The sequence below is a fragment of the Bombus flavifrons genome, chromosome 9, assembly GCF_040668555.2.
Source record: "Bombus flavifrons isolate JBK064 chromosome 9, iyBomFlav1_principal, whole genome shotgun sequence".
Lineage (NCBI taxonomy): Eukaryota > Metazoa > Arthropoda > Insecta > Hymenoptera > Apidae > Bombus > Bombus flavifrons.
Genome location: NC_138450.1, coordinates 6252941 through 6269211, shown reverse-complemented (window position 1 = coordinate 6269211; position 16271 = coordinate 6252941). Strand labels below are relative to the sequence as shown.

Below are 16271 nucleotides of genomic sequence, written 5' to 3'. Positions count from 1 at the left end.
TTTAGCTTTAATCATATTAATTCCATTTAGGCTAATACTTTATGATATTATAGTATAGCATTTACAATATTCATAATAGAACATCATATAACATAACATGATTTTAGAAGTACTCACGAATTATTTAATAATTATCACGCAATCAGTAAAGATTTTTATTTGCGTCTAGATGTTTCCAATATCTTAAATTCTGATGTTATATTTGGCTTTTTTAAAGATTGATTTAAAACGAAGAATTTAGCATAACAACTGTAAGCCGATAAGAATTCAGGAAATCCTATTGAGTACGAATTACATTGGATAATTTTAATCTTCGACAAAGTCATCGATAGCCACGCGATAAATGTCAGAAGTAAGATGAAAATAAGGTTCGCGACTCTTCGGAATTCTGTAATTATATCTATCAAACGCAGAACAAGCCTGATAGCTCGATTACTTGCTTGGAAACAAAAAGGTCACTCGTTACGGAGATTCATCTTTTGAGGAAAGAGGATTTTGACATTTCAATTAAACGTTATCCAATCCTTTGGTCAAAAGAACATTAATCCACGCATAATAGTCACTGAAAAGAATTACGTTTTACACATAAGAGAATCACGTAATTAATATCATAAGCCATATATGAAATGTGCATGTTTCAAATATTCAAATATGTATGTTGCATAAAATAATATTTTCTATCTTAAAATCTGAGCGGAGATAAGTAGGCTTTGATAGGCGGGAAGAGCAAAAAAGTATCATCATTTCGTTAAATTCGAAACATATTTTCTCAAAAAACTTTCGACTCGCTAAAAATACATAAGATTCGCTCAAAAAAAAAAACTTAAAAATATAACAATAAGTCGCCAATAAAGATAGAAAATATCATTAAGACCTACATCAAATTTCCTTGATATTATCAATCAATATAATAGTCAGATTATCGAAATACACATTAAATATGCAATTCAATTATTGATAAGCAGCAGCTCTAAAGATCGATTCGGATCACAACTGCGAGTTTGTTTGCCATTGAGAGTGTTCAGATGATTGGTGAATTATTAATAACAGCAGGCGAAACAATACAATTCAGAGAAAACGATTTTTCGGTAATATCTTCGTCTGATCTCGAGGAATAATTAACCCCGTTATCCAATAGTTTCGAGTGTTTTGTCGTTAACTAGCGTTAGCAGGGAACAGACAGCAAAATGGCGAGAATTCCGACACCGCACCATTCGTTTCCGCACAAATTGGCCGAGCTTCCCGACCCTCTAGAATGCTTATTTGGGCGTGCTTCCTTCATGAATATGGACCCCTCCGGTGTCGGCCTCACCCTCCAAACCGGTAAAGTAACAAAAGAGCCGGAGAAACGCCACAGGGCCGTTTAAGAAATATACGCGATCATTGTTCGTGCGTTTATTGAACGGGACTCACGAGCGATTCCATCAAACATAACTTCTTTTCTCGGAATTAGGAAGCCTCTATCACGACTGCACAATGATCTGAAAAGTAGCATTTCGTGGTCAAAACCCAACTTTTTAACTTGAATGTTTAGAAACAATTCTCTTTTTCATCAAACGACAACTTTATATTTTAAATACTATATGTATTTCCTTTCTCAGATATGGAAAATAAATTGTACGCGTCTGGTGGGAAATTTTGTTCGTTATGTGAGACATTTATCGATTATTATACAAATCTGTTCTTAGTGAAATTTTACAAATTAGTAATTATAGGTTACAATGAGGTAATAAGTTCGATAGGTCAGGTATAAGTCGGATGACATACTGTTTGGTTTTTTTATATTACACGTAACAACGGGAATAAACAGTTTAGAAATATTTTGCTAATTTAGTAGTGATAAGAATAGCTTCTTGAAAAAGTGAGGATACTCAGTGTATAATAGAAAGTCAAATTCAGGGCAAAAATTGAAACAAGCAGACACTGTATCTACCATTTCGAAACTGAGAAAGGCTGCTGTTTTGCCATTTACTCCTGTCTTGTTACTGCGTAATATCTGTAATATTATTAATAATAATATAACATAAATTCACTGGAAAGGTAACAAATGAATGGTATCTGGAAAAATAATAAGATATCAAACAGATCATTTTAACTACAGAACACAGTGTATATGCATCAAACAATTTGCTTTGAAAAACAGAAATCCGAATTACCTAACCACCTACTTAAATTTCAATATATAGGACAAAAATAGATAAATATAATGGTCGAGGAAATGCGGCATTTAACAGCATAACGATTCCATTGTATTCTCCATATCGGTCGAATAATTCTGCATGATGCTATACACGTGATACAACCTAACCAGGCAGAGGGATGTATCCGCTGCGTAGCCGACATCGAGGTGCGACGAAACGGTCGGTATGTGATGCCAGGAATATACCGGAAGCGTAGAGACGTGCTCCGAAGGGTTCTCGTCGCATAACACTATCATGAAATTTCGCTGGTGCTTCGCGTGTTCGTATCATTCGCGCGCCATTAATTTCATTCCCGTGCTCAAGGATATCCTATCGACGCCGGCAATCACGACGACGATTTGCCACGTATCTATCGCGGCCGTTATAAGTATAGGTCCTCGTAGGTACGTGTCTCTGGACGAATATGGGTCAGTTCCTCGCGAAAGCATATCTTCACAGTGAAGCGGCGTATAGTGAGCGGAAGCGATGTGCAGTGATTCAGGAAAATATTTGAACGCATAAAAAATCTTTTACCTATATTATAGGTGTTATATAAATAGAACATTTTTAAATTTCATTATTTATATATAAATTTCGTGATTATATTAAGTTGCAGGATAGTTATTGCAATTACATATTTTATAAAAACATTAATATACAAGATGAACAGCCATCTGAAGCATATAACAAGTGTTAAGTATGATTTCACTGATTATTCAGATTATTATTAATGAATAATCGACTATTTAAATACTTCTGTAAAATGTATCATTTAGCATAATGTATTTCTGGAGTGTATCTACAGGCGTTGCTTCTTCGCGACTGTATATATTCTGTATATATTCTGTATATATTCTGTATATATTCTGTATATATTCTGTATATATTCTGTATATATTCTGTATATATTCTGTATATATTCTGATTTTATAATTCATCGTCGATTTGATAGAGATAGATTTGAGAAAGTTGTAAAAGTGTCATCGTGCGTTTGCATACAGTTAGCGTTAATAATATCTACCTAAGGCTACAACAATTGGTATATATACTTAATGCTTTGTCGTATATTGGAAACCTTAACCGCTGACCGATTTTACGACCTCACTATATCGCTTTCACCTACTATAATACACTATGGATCAGAGAGGATGGCGATAGTGACGATGACTGTGGCCGTTACACCAGACCAGGCCAGCGTCCGCGGAGCTGTCCACGATCCGAGAGAGAGGAATTATTTCGCCTGTAACTCGCCTCTCCGGTTCCAGTTAAACATATTTCATCGCGAATGAACTCGCTCGTAATTATCGTGGACAAAGCTGGTACATATCCCTTCGTGGAAATTGTCTTGTCGAGTATAATCGATACGCGTAATTGGAACAATACCTTTCTCGCAGCAAACTGCCGAGTGATTACTTTATAAAACGATCCCCGAGTATAAAAGGCGGCACCGGGCACCATCCGAGTTATTAAATTGGATATCCTTCCGAGTTTATTGATCGCCCTCAATGGGAAAATCGCTAATCGTTGTGGCGAGTTTGTATTTACACTGAATGGCCGATAGAATAGGTTTATTAAAAGTTCGAGAGAAGTTTTATTACTGGCCCAGAAATCGTTGGATAAGAACAGGACGATAGATGAGATAAAAGAGGCGGGACCGTGGAACACAATTGATCGTCAACTTGTCACGACGCGATTCTCGTGTTCTTTCTGTTCCTCGGTCACGTTTCGATCGATCAGGAAAGTCGTAACAATCGTATTCTATACATCCCATACTAAGTACTTATGATAGCTTTGATATTATAATACTTTGAATTCTCCTTTATTAAAACGCTATTAACATAAATTGCAAACGTCCTTCACTTGAATAAAGAAACGATTAAAAACACGATTATATGCGATGGTATTAACGTTTAATTGAGCTTTCGATTAATTTTATTGGCAAATAAAACACAATGCTTTAATATGTACGTTAATATGAGGATATTTATTACTTATTTTAATGTGTTTTATCGTATGTTTTTATCGTATCTTCTTTCTGAACTCTGTTATACGTTAACTGCGTACGCGCTACTATGATATTTTTCTCCCGATATCCCGCGGAACTTATTCGATGAGCTTTTCTGTTTCAGTGGCGCATGGCTCAGTGATTTCTCTTTCCATGTCCTCTCTCTCTCTCTCTCTCTCTCTCTCTCTCTCTCTCTCCCTCTGCCCTTTTTTACTTTTTTCTTTTTTAACGTTCCACCCGGATTCACCGCGATACATTGCATTAATTTTAGTCTGAAACGGAATCATCGACTATCGGAAAAATATTGCACGAACATATCAGTTGACGACGTGTCGAAGAAATAGGCGAACATCCCATGGGCTTCGCCAAGCGGATCCAAACGAACTTTTCGTTTCATCATTCGCTGTAATCTTCATCCATCGCGAGGCTAACGAACCTGCGTTACCATTTTTGTCGTCGTTTTACAGTTTTATGTCGCAATCAGATATTGCTTAGTTACAAAATGTGATCTTCCTAAACTGGAGTTTAATGCCGTAACAACTATAATGTTATTATACGACACTATAAAATTATTGAGCTTTAGAACTTGCGGATAGAAAATAATTTTCAATAAGTATAGTATGAAAGGAAAATTGGAAAATTAAGATAAAGATAAGAAATCAGTAAGAGGTTATTCCAATTTCTTAGAATCATTGTGTCCAGGAGGTATTGAAAGGTGGATTTTCATTCTTAAAGGAATTAGTATCGAAAAAATTGATATTATAATTTTGATGTTTTAATTCACTTTTGACTACTTTTGTACTTTTAAAAGAGAGATTAAAGATTATTCTAATTGTTTCATTCTATATTTGTTTAAGAAATGTTCGAAAGCTTGATTTTATGCGTAATAGTAGTATTATCCATATCTCCTTATATTGGAAACTTTTTTGAAACTTTTCTCTGTAAGTATTTTAATCTGTATTTTAACAATCTCTTTTTGACAATGAAACATATATTTGAGTGTTGTAAAGATCTCCCATCTATTCCAAGAACAGGCCCATAGTACTTCGAGTGCGTATGTAAAGCACTCGGAAGAAAGGGTGGGAGATAATGAACTCGCATCAATCAAAATTCATGTTTTGATCGAATTAATATGTTCCAGAAGAAAGAACATCATTTGAAAGTCAATTTCTCTACTGTGGTCTAATTTATTGCGAAACAGTACTCTACAACGATAAAACTATTCAAAATAAATTTACACTATTCCTGTAAGTATAGATTCGAGAAGCGAATTTGATAAGAAAGCTGAAGTTATATTAAACGTTGTTCCGTTGTTCTGGCTAGCTAGAAGACTCCTTCTTTTATTTTGACAGTGATCGATGTCCATGTTATTTCACATCCAGCCGCTCTAAAAGTGATCCCTATTTTTTGAACGGAGAAAGCTTTGAAGAGCCTCGGCAAAACTGATCGTATAGTAAATATTTGTAAAGTTCAGTTACAAAAAATTGTTTATTTCAACCTGCGAATTGTAGTAGTAGAGAAAAATATTTGCGTCAATGTTTAATATTACACTGTAGTATTCCATCATTTAATATTATAAGAATATTTAACACAATATAACCAATAACACCTTGTATTTTGTATTGTTCTTTTAATTCTATTGTTCTTTTTTATTATTATTTATTTCACTCGTGGTCGTTGATTATTAATCATAAGATAGAAATCATGGAATCAGGAATGATATTTTTATCATAGATCTTATTAATACTGAATGTGTATAAGTTAAAGCAAATTTCTTACTTTTTAATAGAATTGATAATTGCGAAACAAAATTATATAAAACATAATTCTTTAGAGAAAAAATTTTTACCTATACACGACGATAGCGGCGAAATATTAACCAATAAAAAACATAAAGACCTTATGCATCATGAAAGCAGAGGCATTAAAGCAAACATTTTGAAAAACAATTTCACCAAGATATATTTCCGTAAAGATCCGCGGGTAAATCGAGTTCAGAAATAACTCTCGGGAATGGAAGAACACGCGAGTGCACGATTCAGCTTGAGAAACAAAGCGGTATAATTGCAGTCTAAACGTTCTCGTCATTTCTGGTACAATCAGCAGCGGACGACGTTAAAAGCAGTCGTAAAAAGAGAGCGAAAAAAAAAATGAGAGAAATAAGGAATGGGAACGTTATACAGATAGGTATATTACTCGAGCGTATTGGACGGAGTCACGATTCTTTTTTCCTTTTTCTATCTCTCTCTTCATACTAGAGAGGATCTGCAACAAGGTTAAACGTATCTATTCGATGAGCGTTTGTAATAAACACTGGTGAAGAACGCTTGAAATAAAAATTTCATTCAGATGGTTACCTGTGGAAAACTGTTACCAGTATACTCTGCAGCCGGGTTTCAGCCGGAAATGCGAAATACGAAACCGCTAATTGAACGAGTGGATATGAAAACGTTTTCACATATCAAGTGAAATAGCGACTTCATTTTGTAACTGGAATTTAAGCGTCGGAAAAATTGCCAAGTCAATTAATTTTTTCTAGTTACGCGAAAGAAAAGGAAGTTTGTAAATTGAATTTTATTCTTGAATAAATTCAATATTTTTCTGTACATCGAAATTAACATTCTTATATGTAACAATTTATACACACGAGGAAATATCGTTCCATTAATCGAAAACAGCATGCACAAGATAAAATCGAAGATTTACAAACGTCAAAGGACAGCATCCGCAACGCAAGATGCAAACAACTGTCACCTTTAACCCCGTCGCCACTCTAAATATCGTTGAACAGCGCGTGGAAACGCGAACGTGTAATTTAAATTTCACGAACAGAGTCTGCACGAGCGTTATTGTTTGCACCTCACGTCCTAGTTTTTCACGAGCTGTCTCTCATTCTGCGAGAATCGACGGAACGCGTTCTGGAAGCAGTGATCAAAGTTGTCGCGGCATGTAGATATCTGCGACAGAAACGGATGCGCTTTTCTTTCGTGGAAAAGAGTCGATCTGATAATGGTCCGTTTCATCGGTTGTTAGCATTATATCCGGCAACTGGTTCGTCTCGTTGCCAGTCTCTGAGCGATTCCTCTTGCTGCCTCGTTTCATCAACTGCGCGACCGGTTGAATACACCCCCGTTCCCCTTTTGTTCGGTTTAATAATCACAAGAATATAATTGCCATTGAAATTTTTAACCAAAAGTCCTTATTTCTTTGGTCGCATGATCAGTCAAGGAGCTAGATATTCGATGATTCAGCCGCATTCAACCGTCGTAGCATTTTGTTCTCTATTCAGCCACCATTCGCCTTTATGTTTTGCGCACTTAATGCGGCCACGAGTGCAGGACAAATTCGCAGTAAATCGTTCATAAAGACAGTGCCCTAGTGGTGCGGTTGAATATCGTCGTGTTTGCACTTTATTTTAGTTTCAATGCTAAAGAAGACCAACACCAATCCGTGGCTAATCTAGGGTTAACCGATCCTGAATGCTCGTGTTACCGGAATACTGTGCAACTTCTCATTAGCGTTGTACATTTCCAACCGTGTTGCTTTCTTTGACCGATGTTCGCCGAATGAATGATCCTTTCACTAGCAAGACACAAACGAACTCTTCGTTTCATTACCGATCTTCTCTCGCCGTGGAACCTTAATGTCAATGTTCTATCATAGGGCCTTCAGGCATATCGTAGAAAGATTGCGGTATACAGATCGTGTGATTCTCGTCCCACAATAGTTCTTTCGCTTTGGATTAATCTGTTTGGATTCTAAAGGATTACTTCTTGTGTACTCTCAGACAGTTTGCTTTATTGTCGATCTTGTATCGTGGTTTCTCGGCTATTAACACGGGCTGCAAAGTTCATCTCAAGTTTTCTTATCTGGCTTGTTTTTTTTTACTATGATGTTTGAGGTAACCTGTGTAAGTTATGATAACGTTGAGTCGCTCCGAATAGATGGGAATATTTGAAAGGAAAAGGAAATGGTTTATTTCACTGAAGTTAAAATATTGTAAATTGTTAGAAGGCAGACACGTGCACACATACGCGCGAAAGTATTTGAATACTTATCATAGAAAATTTGTATGTGTATACATTACAATACATAACAATATATTAGATTGAATTGATTATCATAATTAAGTGCTTATAAATTTTTGTGTAGCTTTGTTTTCAATTCGATTGCGATTTTATAAATCGGAGTATGGTTAATACGTACATATGTATATATACGTATTAACTTTATGAACATATATGAATATTTATGAATATATATGTATAATCATAAAGTTTAATTTATGAAAGATATTGTATGTTTCCGAGGGGGCGAAAATATGTAGAACGTATTTTAAACGCAGCGAACAATATTTAAAACGTGAACACACTGTGAAGTTTGGCGAATGTCTGGGACAACGTGCACTTTGAATAATGCTAGTTCTGCAAGCAGAAATGGCTTTCATTTATCAGAGAATACAACGACTGAGTAGCTTAATTACGCGCCACGTGAAAAAGAAATAATGAAACACATACACATAATGGCATGTATACTCCATGCATTCCGATAATATTTGGAAATATACAATGAGAATGTTAGCAATTTCAGTTGTTTAAACGATATATAAACATAACTGTAAACATTTATCACGAGTCATAAAAATGCACTGAATTTTATATTTCTATGTTAACAGAACCATCGATGTTAGTAATTCGTAATCAGACTTAATTCCTTTTTAAAAATGTAATATATTAGTATTAAGAAAGATAGAACGAAGATTTTAATGACAACTAGTGTCTACTATGTAAAGTAAGAAATATTTTCTGAAAATAGATTCTATAATAAATTCTTTCGATGGAGAATACACAATTTTATATGTCTTCACAAATAACATTTCAACCGCTTAATGTACAACTCTTGTAAGTCTATTATTTGCCTATTTGGTTTACCAGCGCATATCGAAAGCATAGCCTTCATTCTGTTTTGTGCAGACATTGTATAAATATATCTTCATTAGTATCTCTCACAACATTTTTACTTTAATCCAATTTTATCCAGTAATCTACTTTTTTGACTTACACCAATTTTGCATTAAACGGCATTATTAATTTGTTAGATTAACTTATTAGGAATATTGATAAATAATATGGTTGAGTTATATTTTTAATTAATAGGAAATTTACATAACAGAAATTTTTGAAACTATACATATCTCGATTTATCAAGCCGCTCTTATAGAAGACAAAATAAAATTATCAATTAGTGCAATTTCTACTTCGTTAATGACAATCTTTAGTTACGATACAATACTTTTCAAATTATTTTCAATATTTACATTTAATCCTTCTTCATCTACGCCTTCTTCATCTACGAAAATTGTTATAACATGATCAATCAAGTTTGAATATTCACAGAAATAAGTTGAGAATTTCTCCAAAACTTCATCGTACAAATACTCAATCGCGATACCTTTACAAACATTGTAATACATTTACGATGCTGCAAAATCGTTACAAAAGTATCATAACGAGAGAGGCTTAATCGCCTTTTACCAGTATAATATAGTGTGAAACAATTAAACATTCGAAATCTCATTTCTTAAGCAGCTAATATTGGTCACATAAAACCACTTAAACCATATCCAGACTAACAGAAAGAAGATCTTATGGGGTACATGTGTGTACACATTACGTATACAGCATTATGGTGTACACGTATATACCCAGCATTAAATGTATAGTTAGAAAGTGAGGAAAACATTTTGTGTTTCGCCTAAGTGAAAAGATCTACGAAAAAGAAGAGACAAGAAACAAGACGCTCGATTCCATGGTAACTAGTGAATAATACGAGGTACGTTGTATTGTCAGTCTTGAAGGAAATTCTAGGGTAAACCAAAGACACGCTAACATTCTCAGCAGCTAGTAAAGGCAGACTGAATTCGAGTAGGCAGAGGATGAAGGAACTGTGCAGCGCTCTGCTCCTGTCTATCCGGTTGCCAGTGGCAACCAGCTAGCTGCAACGACGACGACCTATTAGACTTTCAGAAGGGTGGTTGATCATCGAGCACATACCACGATCCAGAGTTTACACATCGTAGACAAATACCCCGCGCAGCCCTTATGGTAATACTCTAACCCTTCGGTACGGCTCGTGTACGGCGACGAATGCGAGCGTAAGTTTATTACAGGGATCAGGGAAGCTTAAATTCAGATTGTCCGATGCTTCCCAGCAAACTTCGGACAATTATACCTGCGAACTGGAACGCTTTCGGATGATCACTGTAAACCAGCCAATACGAATCGGATATGCTTTAAATGATAGTAGACGCGGGAAAATGTTGAAGTTTCATTTCCTTGAACGTGCGACGCGAAGAATGATTTCTGTTATTTCAGTTTACTTTCAGAGGCCGGTACCTGGAATCATTGCAGAATGTATTTTAAATTGTTTTGTCGGTTCTGATAAATGGAATTTGCAAACGATGATCGTCGAACGTGTATTGTGAACGGTGCGCATGCGATAGTGTGGGATTAATTTAGATTTAATTACGTAGAATCCGTGTCTATTTTACTGACGTGCTTGGTTAGAGGAAATAATTCTTGAATGGTCACTGTTTGCAACAAACTGTACGTTATCATGAATAAGCAATGATTGACAATACAATACAATCATGATGAAATATCAGTTCAGTTTATAAGTATAGAAAAGAAAACGTCGAGAAGTATCCTAGTGCTCAAGAATACTCGAAGATATCGAGTATTGTGGCATTTTTTAATTCTAAGAAGAATGAAACTTTTTATTTAATTGTTTTTTGTTATTGATTCATGATTGACGTAATGTTCATAAAAATTTATAAATTTAATTGTTCTTTCTTTTAACGAGAAATTTCAGTAGAAATATTCAATCTTGGTTTCATGATTTTTAAATTGTTTAATTAGACGTGCTCTCGTTTTACTGTCCGCTTCAACGTTATTAAGCATAGTTATATATTTCGTATTCGGTCTTTGCAAGTTCTTCTTCAAGAGAGAGAGAGATTATGTTTCTCTCACCCTGGCCTCTTAATAAGATACCTCTTCTACAGTTACAACTTTTGATTAAATTTGAAGAAAGAAATAATATTTTCGTCAAGGGAAGATTCAGGATCAAATGCAATCATATCATTTCATATATAAATTTAATAAAGTTACATTACGTTATTTTCGTACCATAAAAATATCTATTTAACATATTGAATAATAATATCGTATGTATAATAATTAAATTGCGGGTTTTCATGCATTGATGGAAAATTTAAGTAGACAAAAATAGATGGAATATACACAATATGTCATAATGAACAAAATATCAATAACGTACGTAATAATTAAACAATAAATTACTTAGCAAATTAAAATTTTCGATTAATATTCTTTTTTCTTTTCTGAAAATAAAAAAAAAATAATTTCTTTTTGTAAAATAGAATTTTAGGTAAAAACGTTTAACAAACAACGGGCGGTACAAGAGAAACTTGGCCCATGAAAGAGCGTATCCACTTTCATCTTGCCACATTAACGTTCATATTTATCGTTCATAGCCGAGGCGAGAATAAAGTCAGCAAATGCAAATTTTGAAATGAGTAAAACAGTACCGCGTAAAGTGTAAAATAACACGGGCCGCCTTTAAAACCCGGAGACATGATCTCTTTTTTATGGAAATTTCACTTTACGGAAGAACTTTAAATGTAAAGGTTGAAAAAATATAAGGAGAGGCTATCTGTTATTACCCTAAACATACGAACGTCATAATTCGAACGAGTGTAATTTCCATGTTGGCGTGTAACCATGTTTTTGTTTCCTTGTAAATGTAACTTTCTTTTTCCTACCCTCGGTTCTTTTTGCAAAGTCCATCAGCTTACATCGTTTTCCACGATAAATATTATCTTCCGCGTATTCGTGGCGGATCGCCACGAAAAATAATCTTGGCCGCCATATGTATACGACGTTTTTATTGGCGCGTCCACTAAAAAGCATTTCCATTATTTCTGACTATCCGCCAATCTGAACTCCATGTAAGCAAAATCAACAGCTAGAGCTTCATAAATTCGAGAGTCATCGTTATTTCACCACCGCACTCGCTGATAGATCGATTTGTCTGGCTGAATTGCGTGTCAAGATTTGATAAATTCCATTCTCAAATGGGGAAAAAGAATATATCCCTCTAAAGTTTTTGATATAATTTACGCGCCATTATCAGAGCAGGTCTAACTTGAAAATAATAACGCTATTAATTTACGAAATGTAATTTGGAATTAGTAATGGGAAAGTAAGTTTAACAACTGTTTCGTTTAATAGCAATAATTCAACGTACTTTAAGGTGATTAATTATTTCGATAGTTGAAGATTATTACAGGAATTAAATAGGATATTTGTTCAAAGTTGAAATGTATTTGGAACTATGAAAGTTCAAATATCTACTGTTTAACGTTTACCAATTGCACTAATTGCAAAATTTCTCGAAGTTTTAATCTCAAATGTTTTCCAAATTTCTCATTTTATTTCTCTTCGTTCTTCTTCTTTGCGTTGAACATAATAAAAGTAAGTTAAAAATATAATATTTTTCCAAAATATATTTTTTAGCAATATTTCTATTATAAATTGACTGAAACAATTAGTTTGCGATGATATTATAACAGGACAATAGTATTTAAAAAGATTCACATAAAATGAAATTTCATCCATAATCGTCTTACAGAAAGATATGAAACTTACAGTACTATATTTGACGATATATCTTAGGTTGTGTCATAAAGGACTGAAACACGATGTGTGAAAATATCACCCGTTTTGTTCATAATACATAGTTCGGAATGAAGTTCTTTTAATCTCATTCTGTCAACCGAACTGACCCTAGCTTTTATCGAACTTCAAACGTTATCTACGCATACTTCCTTAAGGCGACATTATTGAAAATTTATCTTCAACGCTGTGTTTCGATTTACCAGCTTCGACATATTTCAATATATCTGCCTGTCGTCCATGTTGTCGCCGATGTATTCTCGTAATCTCGAGATATATCGCCACGTGTACATCCACGTATCAGTGCTCACCCTCTCTTAAGGTATACAAGTCGAACGTCTTCCTATATCCGTTCTCCTGTCTATTTTAATAATTCCTTCAAGTGATACTTTCTATCGAAACGGATTTTCTCACTACGTTTTATACTATCGTTTATATTTCGCGCAATATTGTATCATATTCCGAATTCTTTTCCACGAGCTTATTTCTTTCAGCTTTAGACATCTTTCTTCGAATTTTGTCGACTATTTTTACGCAACTAATTTTTTATGATTTTTCTATTGAATTAACAGAAAAACTTATAGAATGCGTACAATGTGCAAAAGTATATAAAATATCGAAAGATATTTTTTGTCAGTCTTTGAACAACCAACAAACAGATCTAATGGATTGAACATTTTTCTAATTATCAGTTTCCATTTTTTAGTATATGGTCTTTAACAGGGATCATCTGAGTATTATAATAATAATAACAATATATAATCTTTTTATTTTGCAATATTTTATAATACCTTATAATACAGTTGCAGCCTATCAAAAACAATCGTAATCGTTTAAACGGTATAAGTTTGCATCTGTCCCAGAAAAAAAATTTACATTTCCAACGTTTTACTTTCCAAATACTTCTAAACCGATTGCGATATAACTTCAAGCAAACTTATGCGATCTTTGAATTTCCATGCTTTATAGGGCCAGTAATTTGGCACTGGAGCAAGAGTAAAATCGCGCTCTTTTTAAACCATCCCGATAATTGCGTTGTTCACCGAAGAATCCATATCTCAAACGGAGTGTAAGGAAAATCGGGGAACGTTGCCCTCGAAACCCGGACATATGCGTTTCCTATAAAATCGTAAAATTCGACTTTAGCCAATTTCGAAGTTTCCCGCAGCTACGTGTACCCCGCAACTAGCGCACCGATTTATCGATCGATCTTTCACGATCACCCCGTGGAGATATACGTGTACCCTGTCCATCTGGTTCCACTTTAATAATTCCAGAAACGAAGTCTTTTATATTTTATAATAACGTTAACTCATTAAGGATCAAACTGTGGAATAATGAGTAAGAAATACGTAAACGCGCAAAAGAAAATTTCATAATACGAACATTCGGAAGTTTGATAATTTGAAATTCTAAAGATTTGAGGATCCTAAAGCTTGAAAATCTAAAAGCTTTGAAATTTAAAAGCCTGATGATGCGAAGATCTGAGAGTCTGAAAATCTAAGAACTTAGAAATTTGAAAATTTGAGTATCTGAGACTCCGGAAACTCGAAGATGAAATGCGTTAACACAACGTTGGCTCGTAATGCGTTATCGCGTCAATTTCGCTTCGATTGTAGCAGGAGACGAAAGAAGAGGACAAAAGAGAGATTTTTGAGGTAGAAAACGGAGAGATGGGATTCGCAGGGATTTCAGTGATGCCTTTGAAAACTTTGCAGGTGGGAACAGGAAGGTGTAAGCCCCGACCCCTGTCGCTGACGTTTTTTGTCATTCGACGAAGATAGGATTTCATTGTTGCCGTTTATTACTTTCTATCCCGGAACGGAAGAGCAGTGTGAGCATGTGACATAGGGACTATGTCATTTTTCGCCATAAATTCGATAATTACATGGTTCGAAATATATCCCTGCGAGTGCATGGATAGAGAAATAGCGCTTGAAAGTAGGATTTAGAGCGATATAAATTTAGCAAATATTCCGACCATGTTCAGACTTAAAATAAGGGCGTTGAAAATGTTAGATGATTGATATAAAAACCAAACAAACAAGCTTATAAGCGGCAATATATATACATTGTACACATTCATAAAACTATCAATTCCATAACATATAATATAAATCAATGTCAATTCTTCTTTAACATCGATCCTCTGATTCAGACAACTCATAAGCAACTAACAGATTGTTATCCATCATCCAATTACAACTTACCTGCACAATCCCTGGCTTCGTTGTAATAAAATTCGAACGGTGGTTCTAGAGATTCAATGCTCACTGAACTCGTAAGCCACTCGGTAACCGGTGCTTCGTATCTAATCATTACAGATTCAGATACCTTGCTCGGTAACGGTACTCAAAGAGCAGTTCGCTAACAAGATTCTGACGAGAGAATGGCACCAAATTGGCCGATATTTGCGGCTTGAATGCAGTCACAGAACTTGGTCCTATCGTCGAGATTCGAGAACGGATTGTAAACTCTGAAATAGTAAAAAAAAGCTACTTCTTACTGATAATGGGATCACTTGGTCATGTCAGGGTACTGTTATGGTAGATACATACGTCGTTCTGATGAACACATATATGCAGAAATCTGGATGTTTTTGTGCGATGTCTTAACACCAGACTGCGGATTTTCGTGCATTTGAAATTTGAAACTGCAAAATTGCACAAAACGCATGTAATGTGATAAGATATAGAAAATATTCAAAGTATAGTGCTATTTATAATACTTGATAAGTAAAACAATTTCCTAGGTTGGGGTTAGGTCTTTAATTATATTCTCAAAATTATGAATTTGTATAAAAAATCCGCAGTTTAGTTATCACACTGACACTGTTTGAAACCTAATAAGTATCAATACGTCTCTTGATCGCTGATAAAGGTAACTGTAATGTTGGCGAAACGTCGAGGAATCTCTTCTTGTTGAACACGGCTTACATCTGGAAGCCTCAATCAGTGTTAGACGCAACGATGTATAATGTAACAGTGTTAGGTGTGAACTCATATACAGTAACCAATGAAAAAAAGATTATGAAATAAAAAGTATAAACGCCGTACTTTTACAAAATGGATCCTGTATTTAATAAGAGCAATCAATAAATATAATATATACCATACAATAGATGACTGTCATAAACATGGTATAGAATTGTTAGTACAAAATAAAATCTAAAATCCACAACGTACGTTTTTAACTCGACTTCTTTCTGTCTGCCACTGTACAGGTTCTTATTAGTGCATACATTTCATTCGATAGAACACGCATCGTAATCATACCCCGCGTCACAATGTTAGTTCATCAGAAAACGTATTGACTGTAACCATAACCTTGCGA

The 16271-nt window shown here is 34.6% G+C and overlaps 1 long non-coding RNA gene across 1 annotated transcript in view; it reads right to left on the bottom strand.

Moving 5' to 3' along the window:
- Positions 1–1462: 1462 nt before the first annotated feature.
- LOC138183596 (uncharacterized) overlaps positions 1463–16271 on the bottom strand; it is a 215168-nt gene continuing 200359 nt past the window's right edge. Inside the window, exon 7 of the long non-coding RNA XR_011174090.1 lies at positions 1463–1481. This is a non-coding gene — a long non-coding RNA (uncharacterized LOC138183596). The remainder of the gene's footprint in view (positions 1482–16271) is intronic.